The sequence below is a fragment of the Lathyrus oleraceus genome, chromosome 4 (genome assembly GCF_024323335.1).
Source record: "Lathyrus oleraceus cultivar Zhongwan6 chromosome 4, CAAS_Psat_ZW6_1.0, whole genome shotgun sequence".
NCBI lineage: Eukaryota > Viridiplantae > Streptophyta > Magnoliopsida > Fabales > Fabaceae > Lathyrus > Lathyrus oleraceus.
Genome location: NC_066582.1, coordinates 31603554 through 31624872, shown reverse-complemented (window position 1 = coordinate 31624872; position 21319 = coordinate 31603554).

The following is a 21319-nucleotide window of genomic DNA, read 5'->3' as shown; positions in this document are numbered from 1 at the left end:
GGTGCTCCTCAATCCATCCAACATCCAATTCTTGTGTCGGGTTCCTAATGTGTCCATCTCTAAACTCCGTCACTCCTATTTTCCTGAACAATAATGAAATGATCGAAGCATGTCCCAGAGACTTATTATTCGCACTCTGGGCTATCTCGTCCATGTCAGCAGAAATAATATGTCTTACATTCACTGCATGTTAGGTCAACTGATAATACAAAGCCAAAGATCTCATAGTGATGAGCTCTGACCCACTCCGGCTAGTATCCAGAGTGTGGTGCATAAAATACACCCACACCTTCGAGGCGACATCCAAATCCATAACAAACAACTTCTTAGTAATAGGAGTAGAAGTAGGCTACCAATCTCTCCCCTCTAGTGCCAAACGGTCCAACATCGCTCATATGGCCATCCATTCCTCGAAGCAGTCTTCATCATCTGGTACTCACAGTTCGGTTCTCTGAACTTCATCATCGATAACCTATTCATTATTTTCCATTCAAACTGGATATGTTTCCCTCTGACCTAAGAAATCAACTTGGACACTGCAGCATCATCCTTAGTGGGAGGTCTGTAGGCATTAACATAAAATTCCAACACCAGCTCCTTAGCCACTAGCTTGATCTGACTGCTCAGATAAGTCAGTTTATTCTTCTTAAGGACATCATGTATGTAAGGATGCTCATATGGGTGGAGTTTGAGGATCCTCTCCTTAATAATATTCTTGTCCAACAAAGAAAAATACCTTTCTTGGTGCTTAGCTGAGGTAAACCTGTCAAAATCATAAGATGAAGAAAAAGAAGAAGAAGTGTCCATTGGTTGCTGGTATGGATCAAATCTGGCCTATAGCAGAGAAAAACTAGGGAAAACAAGAAAACTCAGAGAAATTGGTCAGAGGATACAATGTTGTATATGGCTCAGGGTGGAAAATGTCACAAAAAATATATATAGTCACCAGTATGCACCATACGTGTATCATACGCGTGTAGCTAGAGCCATACGTTTATGACACATCTCATATGCGTATGGGCAGAGAGCAAAAATAGTGTAAAAATTTATGAGTGCAACTTTTCGTTAGATGTATTTTGTATGATGTCAAAACTAGGATACGTTAGCGTTTATGTATATTAGACGATATCCTTTGAGTCTAAATGTGCATCTTAGTATTATGAAGCATGATAACATGTTGGAAAAGGTTTAAGAAAGGCTTCATGCATCAAAAACTGATTTTTATGTGAAGAACAACCTATGTGTCGACACATACGTGCTATAGGTCAACACTTAGAAGAAAACAAATTCTACAGGTCAACACATACGAGCTTCAGGTAGGCACATGTAACTCATTTTTAAAGCCTGTAGCTTTTGTTTGATGAGCCGCCTCCATAGGTCGACACATGATCTATACAGGCTGACACATGCATCAAACAAGTCAACACATGATTAATATAGGTCGACACATGCATTAAAAATCTTGAAAATTTGCATTCCTTTTTGCCTCAAACTTGCACACACACACACACACCCACATATATATATATATATATATATATATATATATTATATATATATATATATATATATATATATATATATATATATATATATATATATATATATATATATATCATTCCTAGTAAGGTTCTAGAGTAAACCTAGATGAAACCGGGGTTTCAAAGTGTTTTCATCATCTTCAACCTCATTTTATGCATACACAAAAACAAACTACACATAATCATTCTTTGTTTAGGTTCCATCTAGAATCAGGTGATAAAGTCCAATTCAGGTTGATTGAATTGTAAATTGAGTTGAGATCTTTGAGGGTTTCAAATAAAAAAACCAATATGGGGTTTTCCTTCAAGATCAATCAGGGATTTGAAGGTTTTGGATAAGGTTATGCAATTTGGATCCGATCAGAGTGAAGGCTTTGAAGAACGGAAGGTTCTTGCAAAGGAGTAGCGTGGGACGGTGGATCATATTGGTAAATCTTGGGTTATAGCAATTCACAATTTGGATTCGATCGACTTAAGGATTTGAAGAGCGAAAGGTTCTTGCAAAGGATTAGCGTGAGATGATGAATCAAATTAGCATTGTTTGGTTACTTGATCAAGCTCAGATCAAGGGAAGAGAAAGTGTTAGAATCAACATCAAACTTAGGGCTTGTAGGGTTAGATTGCTACATTTCTTTTGTATTCTACTTTATCAAAGTAAGGTTAATTTCATTATCTCAATTCGAGTTCGAATTGAGGGTAGACGTACCCATAGCGAGGTCTCTTGGGGAACTGCCTAAACAAATCCTTGTGTACTCTCTCTCTCTCTCTCTCTCTCTCTCTGTGTGTGTGTATATATATATATATATATATATAATATATATATATATATAATATATATATATATATATATATATATATTTATATATATATATATATATATATATTTGTGTCTTTTACTGTTTCATTTGCAAATTTTTTAATACATCGATTCTGCGATCAATACGTTTGCCTACATTTTTTATAAAACTTTTGAAAGAGGTTTTTTGAGGCGGTCACAATCAATTAGATTGTAGTTGGATTTGAAGATCAATAAAACCATACAAATTTCCAAACGAAATCGATTACACATAAAGTGTTCGATAATTTGACTCAATAGCATTTTTGTGTATTTTATCATTGGGAATAGTCTATGCTTTTAGGATTGCATTAAATTGACTGTGGTGGATAGTTTGTTGATCTAATTTGTGTTCATTATCATACCTTGATTATAATTACGCATATCCAAGCTTTTTTATAACAGTTCGGTTAGACGATTTGACCCGGGTTACTTCCGTGTGCCATACATTTTTAGTTAAAGTTTTTAACTTGTGATATATCCCCCTCCTCCCCCTATAGATAGAAGCCCATCGGCTAGCAAGTGGTATCACGAGCTCCAGTTTATTCCATGATTCAATATTCACTCATTATAAAATGGCCACCGAACCTAAAAAGGCGTACAATAGAACGTCCATTCTTACCGTTGAAAATTATGGCTAATGGAAAACTTGTATGTATATACATATCAACTCGGTTGATAAAGGTGTTTGGGACGCTATCACCAATGGTCCTAATCAAATTACAATGACCAATGGTGAAGGTGTTGTCGTACCAAAACCGAAAGATCAATGGAATGATAATGATAAGAATTTGTGGTCACGTGATTTGAAGGCACAAAATATTCTCATATCCGCACTTTGTATTGATGAATATTATGATATTTCCCATTGTGAAACCGCAAAAGCTATGTGGGAAGCATTATGATTTTTCCATGAGGAAACTAATGAAGTCAAACAACCTAGGATCAATACCTTGAATCAAGAGTTTGAACTATTTCGTATGAAGTAAGGTGAAACCATTTCCGACATGTAAAAGAGGTTCACATATCTTATAAATAGATTGAATGTTATAGATAAGCATATTTCTAATGATATTTCTAATAATAAAGTTTTGAGGTGTCTTAATAGGGAATGGAAACCCAAGATCACCGCAATCAAAGAAGCGAATGATCTTAAAACACTTGATCTCACAACTTTATTTGGTAAACTAGCAGAACATGAGCAAGAACTCACTTGCTTGGAAAAACATGAAAAAAAGCACCAGAAGAAGATGAAGAAGGAGAAAGGTAAAGACAATGAGGTAGAGAAGAAGTCTATTGCTCTAAAAACTGAAGGAGAATTGCGATCCAAAACGCAGCGGAAATTAAAATTTTCTCCTTTAGAGATCCTTACGAATGGTCATGATCAGTGATAGAATATTTACCTCTTGTGACGATTTAAACCTTTGGTGCAAATCTCTTGTGACGATCAAAACCTTTGATGCAGATCCACGGAGCGATCATGAACGTTGAACAATGAGAATATCTCTACTCAGTCCACACGAACGGATTCCTTCAATCTCAGTGCTAGCTGATACGAATGAAGGCTTTGAGTAAGAGAGAGAGAGAGAGAGAGAGAGAGAGAGAGAGAGAGAGAGAGAGAGAGAGAGAGAGAGAGAGAGAGAGAGAGAGAGAGAGAGAGAAAGAGAGAGAGAGAGAGAGAGAGAGAGAGAGAGAGAAAACTAAAATAATGCAACCGCAATTAATGCTTCTGCACAAAGGTTCTATTTATAGAACCACTTATGTGGGCTTCAAGCTAAAAAGCCCACTTAAGTGTATGTGGCCCATATCTTATAATATGCCCAAAATCACTTAAGCCCATGGTACCTTACCATATTTCGTAGTCTACTTAAGTACACCGTACCTTACGATGTTCTACAATTCACTTAACTGCACCGTACCTTACGGTGTTCCTTAGTTACTCTATCTCTCATCAATCCGTCATTTGTGTGTGACCCTGTAGGTTTTCACGGCATTGGCAATTATATTAAATCATGTATTTAACATAATAAACAGTGAGCGGTATCTAGCAACACATCACTGCTACCCAAGACACGAAAATGTCATGTGATCTGACAAATCCTTCTGTGATAATACTTATGTGTAGAATTACCCTTTTGCCCTTATGTCTATATTGAACACAAGGCATAGACCGTGTCATCCTTGTCCAGTTCAATATTGGGCCCATAGACATTTATCCTGTTATGCAGGATGGGCAAATTCCATCTAGGTCACTCATGTCCCTCAACATGCTTCGTGGAGTACCCATCAACTGTCTTTATGGTTATCCAGTTATGGATAACGTTTGATCAGCAATAAAGCACTCGACTCTACATCTAGGGTCCATAGTGGTTTCAGGTCGAAGGGTGGTATACACCATTATCACCATGAGAATAACTTATGACACTTTGCATAACATTCTATATAGTATTCTCATAGCGGGTCAATCCGGTATAAATATTACTCTTAATATTCATACATATGTTTAAGACTTGATAACTCCTTATCCATGATCCATGAGATGTGATCATCAGTCTATATACATAATAGTCTTAATGTTTTAATGTTATCCCACTTCACAATAAAGCTCTACTACGGATACTTTAAGAATAGTGTCCTTATGTTTAATGTGATCTCATGATCAAGTCACACTTGATACATTAAACGGACTAGCTATTCTAGGGACTTTATTAAACAAACGTAATAAAGAAAAAGCCTTTTATTATTAATAAATAATTCGATACAAGTACCAAAAGTATTGGCCTCTAGGGCTTACACCAACAAAAACTTCAAGCTCAAAGTCCTCAAACAATGAGCAAAGGGATTGTGAAACAGGAGATGACAAGAATTTCGATGATGAAGATATGAGGTTATTTGTCAAAAGGTACTGAAGCTAGCGGAAATATACCCGAACACATCGCACGCTCAAACATACAACAGAGTCACCATCGAACTTTATTCCCGAAGGAAAGGGAAAACATCGATAAAACCTGGGGAAAGAGAAACTGGGTAAGGAGGCCGTTTATGCAAGGGGAAAGTATTAGCACCCCTCATATCTGTTGTACTCAACGGGAACCATTTTGATTTTTCTTGCTCGGATGGGTGTTAAATAATAGGATTACTCGCGAAAGAATAAAGGGAAAAAGAAAAAGAATAGATAAAATGCTTGGTGAGGATTGGGGCCCTCATACCTACGTATTCATATAGTGCAATAAGGAATTCAGAGCTCCGTAGTTCATATAATTAATGGTGGGAGGTGAAAAGATATTATGATAAAGGTATGGTCTAAACCAAAGGATTGTATTGTTTGAACTCCAAAAAGGGGATGACATTTGAACCCAAGAGGAAAACTGGCATATTGGTCGAAAAATAAAGGGTATTGCCTATATCAGGCTCCAAGTTAAGTAAACAAGATTCTTGGTTCAGAGGCAGGCATCGGTTATTAGCCCAAAGGTATATATGAAGTTCAAAGAAATAATATATTTGGCTCAAAAATAACAGTATATCACACGGAGTGAATGAAGGTAGAATTATGAATGTACCATGGAGATGAATGGAATAATAAGGGAAAAGTAACCAAGATCAAAGAAATGAAGGATTTGGTAAAAGTGACTGAAGGGTATGGTTCAGAACCAAAGGTAAGGGTATATTGGAATCCATAGAGGGAATGAAATTTATACCATAGAGGGAAACAAGCATATCGGCCAAAAAAGACGGAATAAAATGTTTGTCGGCCATACAAACAACTCTTGGTACAAACGCGGACTTCCTACTAAGCGTCCTAAAAGGGTATGTATGGAATTCCAAAGAAAGTGATATTTGGTTTCAAAGAAACAGTATTCTCATTATGCAATGAGAAAGTCAGAGCATCCGTAGTTCGTGGAACCACGAGAACAAAGGATGAAACATAAAAGTGTTTGTCTATGCAAAAAAGACTGACAAGACAAACACAACTAAAAGGGTATGACCGAAGTGATGAACAATATAACTTGTACCAAAAGACAACGGTATCATGGGAAACTCATAAAGATAAATGAACTCTGAACCAAAGAGTAAAGGCATATTGGCCGAAAAAGAAGTAATAAAGTGTTTGACATCAATACAAATATCTCTTGGTTCACAAGGTGGACTGCCAATTAAATCGTCCTAAAAGGATATATATGGGGCCCACAAGAAAGTGTTGTTTGGTATAAGGAACAATATATCACTGTAGTAAACGAACGCTTTGAGACCAAAGAAGAATGGTATATTGGATCCATGAAGGAATAAACTTTGAACCAAAGAGTAAAGGCATATTGGCCGAAAAAAGGAATAAAGTGTTTGACTTCAAGGCAAACATGTCTTGGTTCACAAGGTGGACTTTGATTAGGTTGTCCTAAAAGGATATATATGGAATCCAAGGAAAAATGGTATTTAATCTCAAAAGGATGGTATTAATTGATGAGGAAGAAGTGAATAAGATATGATTAATAAACAGGGTAGCTCGCGAAGAATCTGAATCCTCGTGCCTACGTATTCTCACTGTGCAATGAGAAAGTCAGAGCTTTCATAGTTCAACCTACTAGGACTGACAACAAGAGAAGGCAAGAGGAATGATATGATAATGGAATATGAATAGTGCTTGAGAGTCATTTGATATGAATCACACTAAAGTATATGAATGAAGGCAAATGCTTTGAATAGCTAGGGCCTACACCCCGTACTTAAAGTCACTCTAGACAAGGGTAAGAGAAACTACGTCTCGTCATTCCTCATTACTTAAGGCTCATGTCGTGTGGTTTTTATCATGAATGACAAGTTGTTAGGGAAGAATCCTCATTGTTGCTCCTTGAGTTGATGTTGCTTTATATGAAGAAGACTTGGCAATTTGTTTGATTCGCATTGTATTAAAGTCTATGAATGAAGACAAATGCTTTCAATAGCTAGGGCCTACACCCAGTATGCAAAGTTACTCTAGACAAGGGTAGGGGAAACTCCGTCTCATAATTCCTCATTACTTAAGGCTCGTGGCATACAATTTGAATCGTGGTCGTCAATTATTGACCTTTGATGTATCTTATATAATCTGCTGTTTAATTTGCCTGGGATGCCTTGCATGAAAGTCTGGACTTGAAGCTTCGAGATCCACATTATTAGAAGTAGTCTTATCAAGTGATAAATGGACTTTTGATCACTTGAATAGACTGTGGGATTATACATGATCAAAGGATTTAGTTAATCAAAATTGCTTTTGATCAACTTGAATCGAGGGTTTGAATTAATTTGAAAAATATGGTTAACCTAATCTAAGGGTTAAGATTATGTACGAACTATTCCTAAGGGAGCATGCCACAATTAAAGTCATACTAATTAGATATTTTATGAAAAAGAAACTTGATTAAAACTAGCTAACTATTCTAAGTTAATTCTAATCCTAAAAAAACATGCATTTCTATGGCTAAAATGATAAAATAACCCCTAAGGGTAAAAAGGTCATTTCTATGGCTAAAATAAAAAAAAAACCATGTTGATAGACCAGTGCCAGTATCTGAAGACGCTCATTCCTGGAGGACATCTTTCTTAGCTTGTATCTGTTGTTTATGTTGAGAATCACCTCCAGGCTTGTTGGATGGGATTCATTGTTGTACTTTGATCATGTGGATCTTTGTCTGAATATTGTTGTATGATCCTTGTTGCTCATGTCTATAGGTGGGATTGTTGATGTTTCACCTGGTGCTCATCATCTTGTGTATGTTGTTGCTTTGTTGTTCATTGTAGGTTGCCATTTCTTGAAAGATGAATTAGGCTCTTGAATGCCCGAGAAATGAACATATCATGTGCATCATATGCATCATTAGCATCATACACATATCATTTTGCATTACAGGTGTTCTTGATCGAGACTTCTCACTCTGGTTCCTGTGTCAGGCAGGATTGCTGATCAACGTCCGTACCGTTACGCAACCCGACTGAATCAACAGAGGAACATGGACCAAGTGCAAGCTGAGTTGGCTGAGATGAGGGCTAACATGGCCCAATTCATGACCATGATGCAAGGGGTCGTTCAAGGGCAAGAGGAGCTGTGTGCCTTAGCCCAGAGATAGGAAGCTGTGCTCCCCCCTCCCAACCGTGCTTCACCAGTGGGTGCACCTGTGAATGATAATGCTGCTGTTGTTGCTCCCGTCAATGATTATGCCGTGGGGGATGAGTTGAGGGGAATTAGAATCAATGGACAGCCTCTTGCTGCAGAGACTGCTAATGCCCGAGGAACCCGTGTTCCAGTTCGCCATCCTGCTCCGCTGGTTGACAGGCAGGAAGACATGTTTACTCTCCTCAGTGAGGATGATGAAGTTGTGGGAAGAACTGACGAAAGGGATCGGAAGGTGGATGCCCTAGCTGAGAAGATCAGAGCCATGGAGTGTCAGAACTCTCTGGGGTTTGATGTGACGAATATGGGGTTAGTGGAAAGGTTGAGAATTCCCTACAAGTTCAAAGCACCTTCTTTTGATAAATACAACGGTACTTCTTATCCTCGCACCCATGTGCAGGCTTATTTCAGGAAGATCTCTGCCTATACAGATGACGAAAAGATGTGGATGTATTTCTTCCAGGATAGCTTGTCTGGAGCTTCCTTGGACTGGTACATAGAGCTGAAAAGAGAGTCTATCAGAAGTTGGAGAGATCTGGGTGAAGCCTTCTTGAGGCAATATAAACATAATATGGACATGGCGCCGAGCCGAACTCAGTTGCAGAGTCTATGTCAGAAATCCGGGGAAAGTTTCAAAGAGTACGCCCAGAGATGGCGGGAATTAGCTGCAAGGGTGCAACCTCCGATGCTGGAGAAGGAGTTGATCGATATGTTTATCGGAACCTTGCAAGGAGTATTTATGGACCGGATGGGGAGTTGCCCATTCGGTAGTTTCTCTGATGTGGTGATCTGTGGGGAGAGGACAGAGAGCCTTATTAAAGCCGGAAAGATTCAAGATGGGGGTTCCTCATCTTCAAAGAAGCCATTTGCTGGGGCACCTCGCAGAAGGGAGGGTGAAACTAATGTCGTGTACAGTAAAAGAAATGTGAACAGAGGCCAGTACTGCCAGGTTGCTACTGTAACTATTTCAGCCCCTCAACCACGTCAACAACAACAACAGAGAGTTCAACAACCGCAACAACAACAACAACAACGTCCGTATCAGCCGAGACAGAGGATGCCGGATCGACGTTTCGACCCGTTGCCAATGACCTACACTGAATTGTTGCCCAAATTGCTCAGATTGGGGTTTGTTGAGTTGCGTACAATGGCTCCGTTGACAAAGATACCACCTGGGTATGATGCCAACGTTCGTTGTGACTTCCACTCTGGTGCACTGGGGCACCATATTGAGAACTGTCGGGCTTTTCATCATAAGGTCCAGGATTTAATTGACGCTAAAACAATCAATTTTGCTCCTGTGCCTAATGTTGTGAACAATCCTATGCCTCAGCATGGTGCACATAGGGTGAACAATTTGGAAGGAGAGGAAGCTGAAGACTTGGTGGTCAGTGTTGATGAGATTCAGACTCCGTTGTTTGTTGTGAAGGATCGTTTGCTGAACGGGGGAATGTTCCCGGGCTGTGATGAGGGCTGTTCAGAATGTGCTAATGCAGCGAATGGTTGTTCAAAGCTGAGGGCTGGTATTCAGAATCTGATTGACGAGGGCTGTCTGCAGTTTAGTCGGGCCGTGAAAGATAATGGGGTGGTGTCAACTGTCACCATTTATTTCAAACCGTCTGAGGGACGTGGCCAAAGAATTGTCAGTACACCTACAACTGTTGGTACTCCTGTTACCATTTCTGCTCCAGTAACTGTCGGTGCTCCCACTACTGTTGTTGTGTCTGGTAGAAGACCGGTTGAAAACAGTAAGGTTGTGCCGTGGAAGTATGACAATGCTTATCGCAGCAACAGAAGGGCTGAAAGTCAAGGAAGGCCAGTGAATCAGTCTCCTGTAACAATTGGGATGCCAGCTAGAGTTCCTGTGATTGCAAGTCCAGTTGTGGACAATGTTGGGGGATCAGGAGGTTTCACAAGGAGTGGTCGTCTGTTCGCACCGCAGCCTTTGAGAGACAATAATGCTGAGGCTCTCGCCAAAGCAAAGGGCAAGCAAGCTGCGGTTGAGGAAGAACCTGTTCAGAAGGAGGCGCCTGAGGGGTCGTTTGAGAAAGACGTGGAGGAGTTTATGAAGATAATTAAGAAGAGTGACTACAAGATTGTAGATCAGCTGAATCAAACTCCGTCCAAGATTTCTATACTCTCATTGTTGTTATGCTCTGAGGCACACCGTAACGCCTTGCTGAAAATGTTGAATCTGGCTTATGTACCTCAGGAGATTTCTGTCAATCAATTGGAGGGTATGATTGCTAATGTCAGTACCAGGCACGGTTTGGGGTTCACAGACTTGGATCTGACGCCTGAAGGACGCAACCATAACAAGGCCCTGCATATCACTATGGAGTGTAAGGGTGCAGTATTGTCACACGTGTTGGTGGATACTGGCTCTTCGTTGAATGTGCTTCCCAAGAAGACTTTGAGTAAGATTGATGTTGAAGGGGTTATCCTCACTTCGAGCGATCTGATTGTTCGTGCATTTGATGGATCCAAACGGTATGTTTTTGGTGAAGTCACATTGCTGGTGAAGATTGGCCCGGAGGTGTTCAGTATTGTCTTCTATGTGATGGATATTCAGCCAGCATATAGTTGCTTATTGGGGCGTCCCTGGATTCATGGGGCTGGGGCAGTTTCGTTGACTCTCCACCAGAAGCTGAAGTATGTATGGAACGGTCAGATTGTGACTGTGTGTGGAGAGGAGGACATTCTGGTGAGTCACCTATCCTCTTTCAAGTATGTGGAGGTGGATGGCGAGATCCATGAGACTCTTTGCCAGGCATTCGAGACCGTTGCTATTGAGAGGGTGACTTTTGCTGAGCAGAAGAAGCCAAGTGCCTCAATTGCATCGTACAAGCAGGCTATGGAGGTTGTCAACTCTGGTAAGGCAGAAGGCTGGGGCAAGATGGTTGACCTGCCCATTAAAGAAGACAAGTTCGGTATTGGTTATCAACCTCTGCAATCTGAGCAGGGTGAGCAGAAAGGGCCAAGTACCTTCACCAGCGCTGGGCTGATGAATCATGGTGACGTCTTTGCAACCGGTGGTGAAGACTGTGACAGTGATTGTGATCTGGACAACTGGGTTCGCCCGTGTGCACCAGGGGAGACGATCAACAATTGGACAGCTGAAGAAGTGGTCCAAGTTACTCTTCAAACAGAGTAATTTTCTTTTGTTTTTCATTTTGCACAAAACCCTACGTTCGGCCCAAGGCGTAGTGGTTCATTGTAGGGCCTCATCATGTTTTCCAATGAAATCATTAATAAAGGACGTTTTGCAAACAATTTTGTGATCCCTGTCTTTCTGTTTTTGTTTTTCACTTTTTCAAAACAATAAAAATGGCAATGTTTTTGTTTTTGTGACTTTCTTGAACTCTTTTTTCTAAAATAAAGCATTAAACATGCAGAAGTGATCTTACGGACTCCACTATGAACAGTTCTGTTATGGCTCAGTATGATTTCAATAATCCCATCTACCAAGCTGAAGAGGAGAGTGAGGAAGACTGTGAACTCCCTAAAGAACTGGTCAGATTGTTGAAGCAGGAGGAGAGGGTCATCCAACCTCATCAGGAGGAGTTGGAGATCATTAACCTGGGTACTGAGGACGCCAGAAAGGATATTAAGATCGGGGCTGCTTTGAAAGAAGACGTCAAGAGAAGGTTGATTGAGATGCTGAGAGAGTATGTGGAGATATTCGCCTGGTCGTATCAAGATATGCCTGGGTTGGATACAGATATTGTGGTGCATAGGCTACCTCTCAGAGAAGATTGTCCTTCAGTCAAGCAGAAGCTTCGCAGAACTAGTTCGGATATGGCTGTTAAGATCAAGGAAGAGGTTCAGAAGCAGTTGGATGCGGGTTTTCTGTCAGTGACCACTTATCCCCCGTGGGTGGCCAACATCGTTCCCGTGCCTAAGAAGGATGGCAAAGTCAGAATGTGTGTCGATTACCGGGATTTGAATAGAGTGAGTTTGAAAGATGATTTCCCATTACCTCACATTGATGTATTGGTTGATAATACGGCTCAATCCTCGGTTTTCTCTTTCATGGACGGTTTCTCTGGTTATAATCAGATCAAGATGGCGCCAGAGGACATGGAAAAGACGATATTCATTACACCTTGGGGCATGTTCTGCTATAAGGTGATGCCATTTGGGCTGAAGAATGTCGGTGCTACCTATCAGAGGGATATGACGACTATCTTTCATGACATGATGCACAAAGAGATTGAAGTGTACGTGGATGATATGATTGCGAAGTCGTAGACAGAAGAGGAGCACCTGGTTAACTTGCAGAAGTTGTTTGAAAGGCTGAGAAAGTTCAAACTGAGGCTGAATCCGAACAAGTGTATGTTTGGGGTGAGATTCGGTAAGCTGTTGGGCTTCATTGTCAGTGAGAAAGGGATTGAGGTTGATCCAGCAAAAGTAAAAGCTATTCAAGAAATGCCTGAACCGAAAACAGAAAAGCAGGTTCGTGGGTTTTTAGGGAGATTGAACTACATTGCAAGGTTTGTATCTCACCTAACTGCCACGTGTGAACCGATATTCAAATTGCTAAGAAAGAATCAAGCAATCAGGTGGAATGATGACTGTCAGAAGGCTTTTGACAAGATAAAAGAGTATTTGCAGAAACCTCCAATCCTTATACCTCCAGTTCCTGGGAGACCTCTGATAATGTACCTGTCAGTGACTGAGAACTCGATGGGGTGTGTATTAGGACAGCATGACGAGTCTGGTCGAAAAGAGCATGCCATATACTACCTTAGCAAAAAGTTTACCGACTGTGAAATAAAATATTCACAGCTTGAGAAAACTTGTTGTGCTTTGGCCTGGGCTGCTCGCCGACTGAGGCAGTATATGTTGAACCATACTACCTTATTGATTTCTAAGATGGATCCAGTGAAATACATCTTTGAGAAGCCGGCTCTCACCGGACGTGTTGCCAGTTGGCAGATGATTTTAACAGAATATGATATCCAGTACACGTCGCAGAAGGCCATCAAAGGTAGTATTCTGTCGGACTACCTCGCCGAGCAACCTATTGATGATTATCAATCGATGATGTTTGAATTCCCTGATGAAGACATCATGTATCTTAAGATGAAGGATTGTGAAGAGCCTCTTGTCGAGGAAGGACCGGATCCTGATGACAAGTGGACACTGATGTTCGATGGGGCTGTGAATATGAATGGCAACGGTGTTGGGGCAGTACTGATTAATCCTAAAGGGGCTCATATACCTTTTTCTGCCAGATTGACTTTTGATGTAACCAACAATGAAGCTGAGTATGAGGCTTGTATCATGGGGATAGAAGAAGCCATCGATCTGAGGATCAAGACTTTGGACATATATGGAGATTCCGCTCTAGTGATTAACCAGGTCAATGGAGATTGGAATACCAATCAGCCGCATTTGATTCCTTACAGAGATTACACCCGAAGGATCCTGACTTTCTTTAAGAAAGTGAAGCTGTATCATGTCCCCCGAGATGAAAATCAGATGGCTGATGCCTTGGCTACTTTGTCTTCTATGATCAAAGTTCATTGGTGGAATCATGTGCCACATGTTGCAGTGAATCGACTCGAGAGGCCTGCGTATGTGTTTGCAGCCGAGTCTGTTGTTGATGAGAAGCCGTGGTACTATGATATCAAGAACTTCCTCAAGAGTCAGGAGTATCCTGAGGGAGCGTCAAAGAATGACAAGAAAACCCTGAGAAGGCTAGCTGGAAGCTTTTATTTGAATCAGGATGACGTGTTGTACAAGAGGAACTTTGATATGGTTCTGCTCAGATGCGTGGATAGACACGAGGCAGACATGTTGATGCCAGAAGTGCACGAAGGATCTTTTGGTACCCATGCTGGTGGTCATGCAATGTCCAAGAAGTTGTTGAGAGCCGGTTATTACTGGATGACTATGGAATCCGACTGTTTCAAATATGCTCGGAAGTGCCATAAATGTCAGATCTATGCTGATAAGGTGCATGTGCCACCAAGCCCTCTGAATGTCATGAATTCGCCTTGGCCATTCGCGATGTGGGGCATTGATATGATTGGGAAGATTGAGCCTACTGCTTCTAATGGACATCGCTTCATCCTGGTTGCGATTGATTACTTCACCAAATGGGTGGAAGCAGCTTCCTATGCTAATGTTACCAAACAAGTGGTTGCCCGGTTCATTAAGAAGGAAATCATCTGTCGTTATGGGGTTCCTGAGAGAATCATCACTGACAATGGTTTGAATCTCAATAACAAGATGATGAAGGAGCTTTGTAGAGATTTCAAGATTGAGCATCACAATTCTTCTCCTTACAGACCAAAGATGAATGGTGTTGTAGAGGCTGCAAACAAGAATATTAAGAAGATTGTGCAGAAGATGGTCGTGACGTACAAGGATTGGCATGAGATGCTGCCTTTCGCTTTGCATGGGTACCGTACCTCAGTACGTACGTCGACCGGGGCAACCCCTTACTCCCTTGTGTATGGTATGGAAGCAGTCCTACCTGTTGAAGTGGAGATTCCTTCTCTGAGAGTTTTGCTTGATGTCAAGCTGGACGAAGCTGAATGGATTAGAACAAGGTTTAATGAGTTGAGCCTTATCGAAGAGAGACGGTTAGCAGCTGTGCGCCATGGGCAGTTGTATTAGAGAAGGATGAAGAGAGCCTTTGATCAGAAAGTGCATCCTCGAAGCTATCAAACTGGTGATCTAGTTTTGAAGAGGATCCTTCCTCCCGGTACAGATAACAGGGGCAAATGGACTCCTAATTACGAAGGTCCATATGTTGTTAAGAAGGTTTTCTCTGGTGGAGCCTTGATGCTTACAACTATGGATGGTGAAGATTTTCCGTCCCCTGTTAACTCAGATGTAGTCAAAAAATACTTCGCATAAATTGACCCGCTGGACAAAAAGAATAAAAGAGTCCAGGCAAAAAAGGGCATCCCGGCGAACCAAAAAAAAAGAGAAAAGGTTCGGGCAAAAGTTAGGGATAAAGAACGAAAAGAATATGTACACCCGGTAAGTCGAAAACCCGCAAGGGCGGCTTAGGCAAAAATGGGTATCCCGGTGGATTGAAAACCCGAAAGGGCGATCCAGGCAAAAGAGGGATTAAAGCGAAGACTACAGTCTGAGTTATCTGTATTTCATCGCGCTTCGTCGTCTTCCATCTCGAAGGATGTGATTGGTCCAGTCATTCTTCTCGGAAAGTAAGGAATTTGGGCAGAAATTTGATGATCTGTGAGTCATAACAGAATTGGGAAATAGTGGATGCCGTGTTCACCTTGCCATTAGGATAGATTTTTTCCTTTTGTGCGCAATTACCTCTTTCTAGGAATTGCTTCCCGATGTATTCGCCTTTTCAGGCCCATTTTCAATCAATAATAGTCGTTATTCAGATAAATTGCTCTCTTGTTTTTATTTTACTGTTTGGTTGCAAAAACGTCCGAATTTTTGATAAACATTGCATATAAAAACATGGAGGCTAGACAATAACGTGCAGAAAGATAAAACAATTGAAAATCATTTTGAATGTTGAGTACACTTGTGTATCTTGTCCATGCAATCCCCTGGGGCATGTTTGTCTTACTGTTCTGCAGGTTATTATCTTTGGTTCCTGGCTGAAGCAGATAAGCCACGGTTTGTTCAGGGATGTCGTCAGCACTGTCCAGTAGTGTGAGATGGGGATCTTCCCCAGCATATGAAGCAAGTTCAGGACGTGTCTCTCCAGCATATTCAAGATCAGGAATTCCTCGGCAGGAGTGAGGTTGTTTCCCCCAAGCTAGTCTGAAAGCTATCAGAACTATTTTCCCCTGCAGAGGCGTCTGTGGATAGTGTGTCCCTCAGTGGCAAGATCAAAGGTTATTCTATCCCCAGTAGGCCTAAGGATTTTTAATTCCCCAGCAGGCCTGGAAGTGGGTTTGTCCCCAGCTAGCTGGAAGATCGTTAATCCCCACCGAGTTGGAGGGTTGTTGTATCCCCAACGTGTTTGTGAACGCTTTTCCCCGGCAGGGTTGTGGATGTTTATCCCCAGCGTGGTCTGGTCTATTATTTCCCCCCAACAGGGTTGTGGACGTGTTTCCCCATCAGGGTTGTGAATGTTTTCCCTAGCAGATCTCCCCAGTAGAGGTTTGTGTTGATGATTTTCCCCAGCAAGTTCCCCGAGTGGATTCGGCTCGGTGAAAATTATCCCCAGTAGAGTTTATCCTACATGTGGATTGGTCGCTATCCTCAGCAGAGGTGAGCATTGGTTGTTTCCCTAGCAGAGTCCTCGAGTGGATTAGACTTGGCGAAGGTTGTCCCCGGTGGGATCTTTTCTCCAGCAGCAGTGCTAGTCCCCAGCATGAGTGAGAAGTTGGTGCTATTCCTCAGACAGAGTCTCCCCACAGAGTGGGAGAATTCATCAGTTTGTGTGCTCAGCAGAGCAATTCGTTGGCTCCCCAGCAGGAGTTTTCATCATTTTGCATCTTGCATGTAGTAATCATTGCATCCTCAAATAGCGTAGCATTTCCATTCAATATGGAGCATTACGCCATAGAAAAATTCAAACATATGCATTCATGTGTAAACCTAATCAGACCTTATCCCCGGCAGAGGCGGATCGTTGTTCAACATCTTTACGGCATATTTGCTACAGTTGCTCCTGACAGCATTCAGGATTGATAATTCCCCAGAGAGGTTTATTTCCTCACCCGCAGGTGAAGGGAAAGCTTGATTCTCCCTAGTGAGTTCCCCAGCAAGTGTTTAGCCTTGCCCTGACATATTGAAGATGTCATTCTTATGATACCGGTAAGTATCCTGTCTACACCCGTGTGTGTTCTTTCTTGGTGTCGGTAAACACCATTGTTTCGGTGTCGGTAAACATCGAGTCCTACTCCAGTCATCGGTAAATGTCTGGTCGTCTTTTTTGGTGTCGGTAAACATCATCTTTCGATGTCGGTAAACGTCGAGTCTTTCTCCCAGTCATCGGTAAATGTCTGGTCTTGCTTCACTTTTGTACGCATCATCGTTTGATGTCGGTAAACATCGAGTCGCTTTTCCAGGTCATCCGTTGATGTCTGGTAACCTCTCCGTTGGTATCGATAAACGTTGAGTTTTTCCCATTCGTCCATTGACGTTTGGTTGTATCTCTTTCTCCCAGTTCATCCGTTGATGTCTGGTCACCTCTCCGTTGGTGTCGATAAACGTCGAGCTTCTCCCGTTCGTCCGTTGACGTCTGGTTGAGTCTTCCCATTCATCCGTTGATGTCTGGTCACCTCTCCGTTGGTGTCGATAAACGTTGAGTTTTTCCCATTCGTCCGTTGATGTATGGTTGTATTTGTCCCCAGGTCATTCGTTGATGTCTGGTCACCTCTCCGTTGGTGTCGATGACGATGAGTTTTTCCTATTCGTCCGTTGACGTCTAGTTGTATCTTTCTACTGATAAAAATCAAACTCCCCAGTAGAGTCGTCGGTAAACGTCTTGTCTGGTTACTGTGGCAAATATCCTATATCATATCCCGTAGAGTGCAAATTTCTACGGTTCTTTGGTATTCAATCCCTGTTTACTCTGAAGGTTTGACAGTCGTTGCTCTCATCCATTCAGGTTCCCAGTTGATTGAATAGGGGCACCTCCCATTTGTATATACATTTCATTTTTAGGTCATTAACATTGCATTGTCATTGCATAGTTCATTACATCTCATCAGTCAAGACTGGTCAGGAGATTCAACTGTGCAAGGCAACAAGAGCATTCTCCATGAGATCAAAGCCCTAGGGTGGTTCCATTGAGCTTACATGACCCAAGGATCATTTTGAAGTGGTTTGGCCAAGTGTTGAAGGCTCAGAACTCATCAGTGCATGTGCAAATCACCTGAGGCCCACAAAAGTCAACAGAAGTCAACTGCAAAGTCCACTGTGGATTTGGAGGTGGGAAGTGATTAGGGATGCTTCATTCATGTTCAAACAAGTCTCATTTGACATGTCAAACATCAACATTGAAGAATTTGAAGTCAGATCAAGACTTTCCAAAAATAGCAGGTGACCTGTAATTTGAAATTTCCAAAAATGGCAAGGTTTTGGACCAACTTCAACTCAAGATTACATCATCAAGAAAGCTTCAAATGAAATTTTGTCCAACATGAAAGTTGAATATCTTTCTCTCCCATTTCCAAAAAGTCCAAGATCATGAATTTCTCATGTGTGGTTGAGGAGATATGGTCCAATCATGGCAAAGTGTGTTTGAAATTTCAAATGGACATAACTTTTTAACCAAAGCTTCAAAATGAGTGGTTCTTTTGGCATTTTGATCCTTATAACATGTACTTTCCAAGCATACCATTATTTGACATGAATTTAATTTGCATGGCCTTTGGTTTATTCATGAAGTTTTTGGAAGAAAATTGCATAACATCCTTTTGATTGGTCATGAGCATATAAAACCAATCCAAAACCTTGCATGAACTCATTTTAAGTGGATTTGGGCCTTGAAAGAGCACTGTTCACGTGCATGGGGGTGCATGAAGTGAAAAACTCATTTTTGCACAAACACCTTCCAACTTACTAATCACATTTGCATTAGGCTTAAGTTGGTTTTGAACATGATTAGTAGGAAGTATATATGCTTAATCATAACTGTTTTTGATCATTAGCACATTTTCAGATCTAGAATCACAAATTCTCAAAAAATTTCTCTCAAACTTTTTTTCCAAAATTCTTCAAACACAAACACTTTTCATTGATCAATTCATGTTCATGAGGCATTTCTGAGCATATTTGGACGTGGAATCAAGAGAAATTGTGGCATATTGAGCTGGATTCAAAGTGTGAAGCATCCATGGCAATTGAAGATTGAGCTAGATTCGTGTTCATTCAAGCTTCCATTTCATCATCATTCACTTCCTTAAGCAGTGTGGAGAAGGATTGAAGCATTGCCAGGCCTTGAAGCAAGCTGAATCAACTTCTGTTCTTCAACAGGTCAGAATTCGACCTCTTCTATTTTGCAAATGGTTGTGATATTCTTGTAGTTCATTGATTGGTGATAATGCTGATGAAAATTTGGAGTGATTTGGTGCTGTTTTGAGCAAGATATGTTCAATTGAAGTTTTGATGCCATTGTTTATTTTCTTCGATTTGGAATTGTGTTGTTGTTTTTGCATGATTCATGGCTTGATCCGTGCTTACTATAAGAAAACCTGTTGAATGATGTCCTTGTTTATGATTTCTGGACATATTTTTGTTTTCTGGAAATTTCCAGATGAAGATCTTCATGATCTTCATCATTCATGCATGGTGTTCATCATTTCCAGAAATTGCTACAACTTTGCTTCCATTTAGCTACGAAACTGGCATGTGTAAATTCAAATTAGCTACGAAATGTGCAGCGCGCGTGTTTAGGGTTTGAACATCAAAACACATTCGTTTTGATTAGGCGCGTTTGGAATTTCAAATGTGTCACCGGTTCGAGTCTGAGTGAGAGCATTTTTCCATATGGCCATGCATTATTCCTTTCCATCCTATTTTCATACCTTGGCTTCATGTTTTCATTTCAAATTTCTATCAACTTCCAAAAATCACCATAAATTGAAAATTAATCCAAATGACCTCCAATTTTTTGCATTGTGATCCTCATTCTGTCTACTTTTTTATGATTATTAAAATGCAAATTGTGCTTCGCTGGAAAAATCATTTGTCCTAGAGTGATTGCACATGTATACATGTTTGACCTTGCCTTGTTCGATGCATCATAAAATGCTCAAGATTGATCCATTTCTTCTGAAATTTTGTATGCTATTTCTAGACATGTTGAGTGATGTTTTGGCTTTGGTTTGAGATTTTTACCATGATTCATCTCTGTTTTATGCTTATACTAACTTGGTGTGACAATTTGTGTCACACATGTGCTTGTCTTGATTGATCAAAGTGATTGCCATGCCTAATGATGTCCAATGCCTCTGATTTTTTGTATGATGACCATGTTATATGTCTTGTGTACTCATGATTTTTGCCAAGATTATTTGAGTCATTTTTGATTTGATGTGCATTTGTTTCTTCTGATGTCTCAATGTGGTCACCATTTGCATACCTTGCCATGGTTTGTTCATGAAATGAATATGATTAATGATTTTGATGTGGGACTTTTTGAGATGTGTTCCTGATTGAATGAAGATGATTCATGTTAAATTTCATGTTCTGTTTTAAATGTTTGACCCTCTTTTGACCCTAGGCTTTGACCTAGTGGTTTGGACTCACTGTTTGGATTGTGGATTTCAGGTTCAAAGGCACATTGCCATGATTGGAGTGGCTCATTCATTTGAGTTTGGTTAATTGGTTGATGATTGGCTAACATTGTGTTGTTTTGTAGGTTGATGCCAATTCGTTTGTGTTGTGCCTTATGGCTTGCACATTGTTGCCTGATGCTTTGTCTATCTGTCTGACTGTTGATGACTGTTGTCTGTCTGTTTATTTGAACTATGTACTGATTAGTTTAGACTTTTCACAGGTACCTAAGTTGCTTTGAGTTCTTTTGAACTTGCTTTGCTTTGCTTGGTTGCTTAACCACTGAGGTATAATTCCTTTGACTTCATGTAGTCTGGAAGACCTGTCCTGTTATGTGGGCAGGCACCTGTCTGAAGCCCTCCTTAAGTGGCAATGCTTGTGAATGTTTAATTTTGTGCCAAGCAGGTAAAGACCTCTTAGGAGGCAATTGGCAGATAAAAGGGATGTGCAATCCATCCACTGCTATTCAGTTGTGTCATTCACCTTGCTCACACCATTGTGTTGATGCATTGTGGATAATAACCCAAGATCATGTTGTGTCAGTCATCTGTGGAGAAGAGTTCCTAC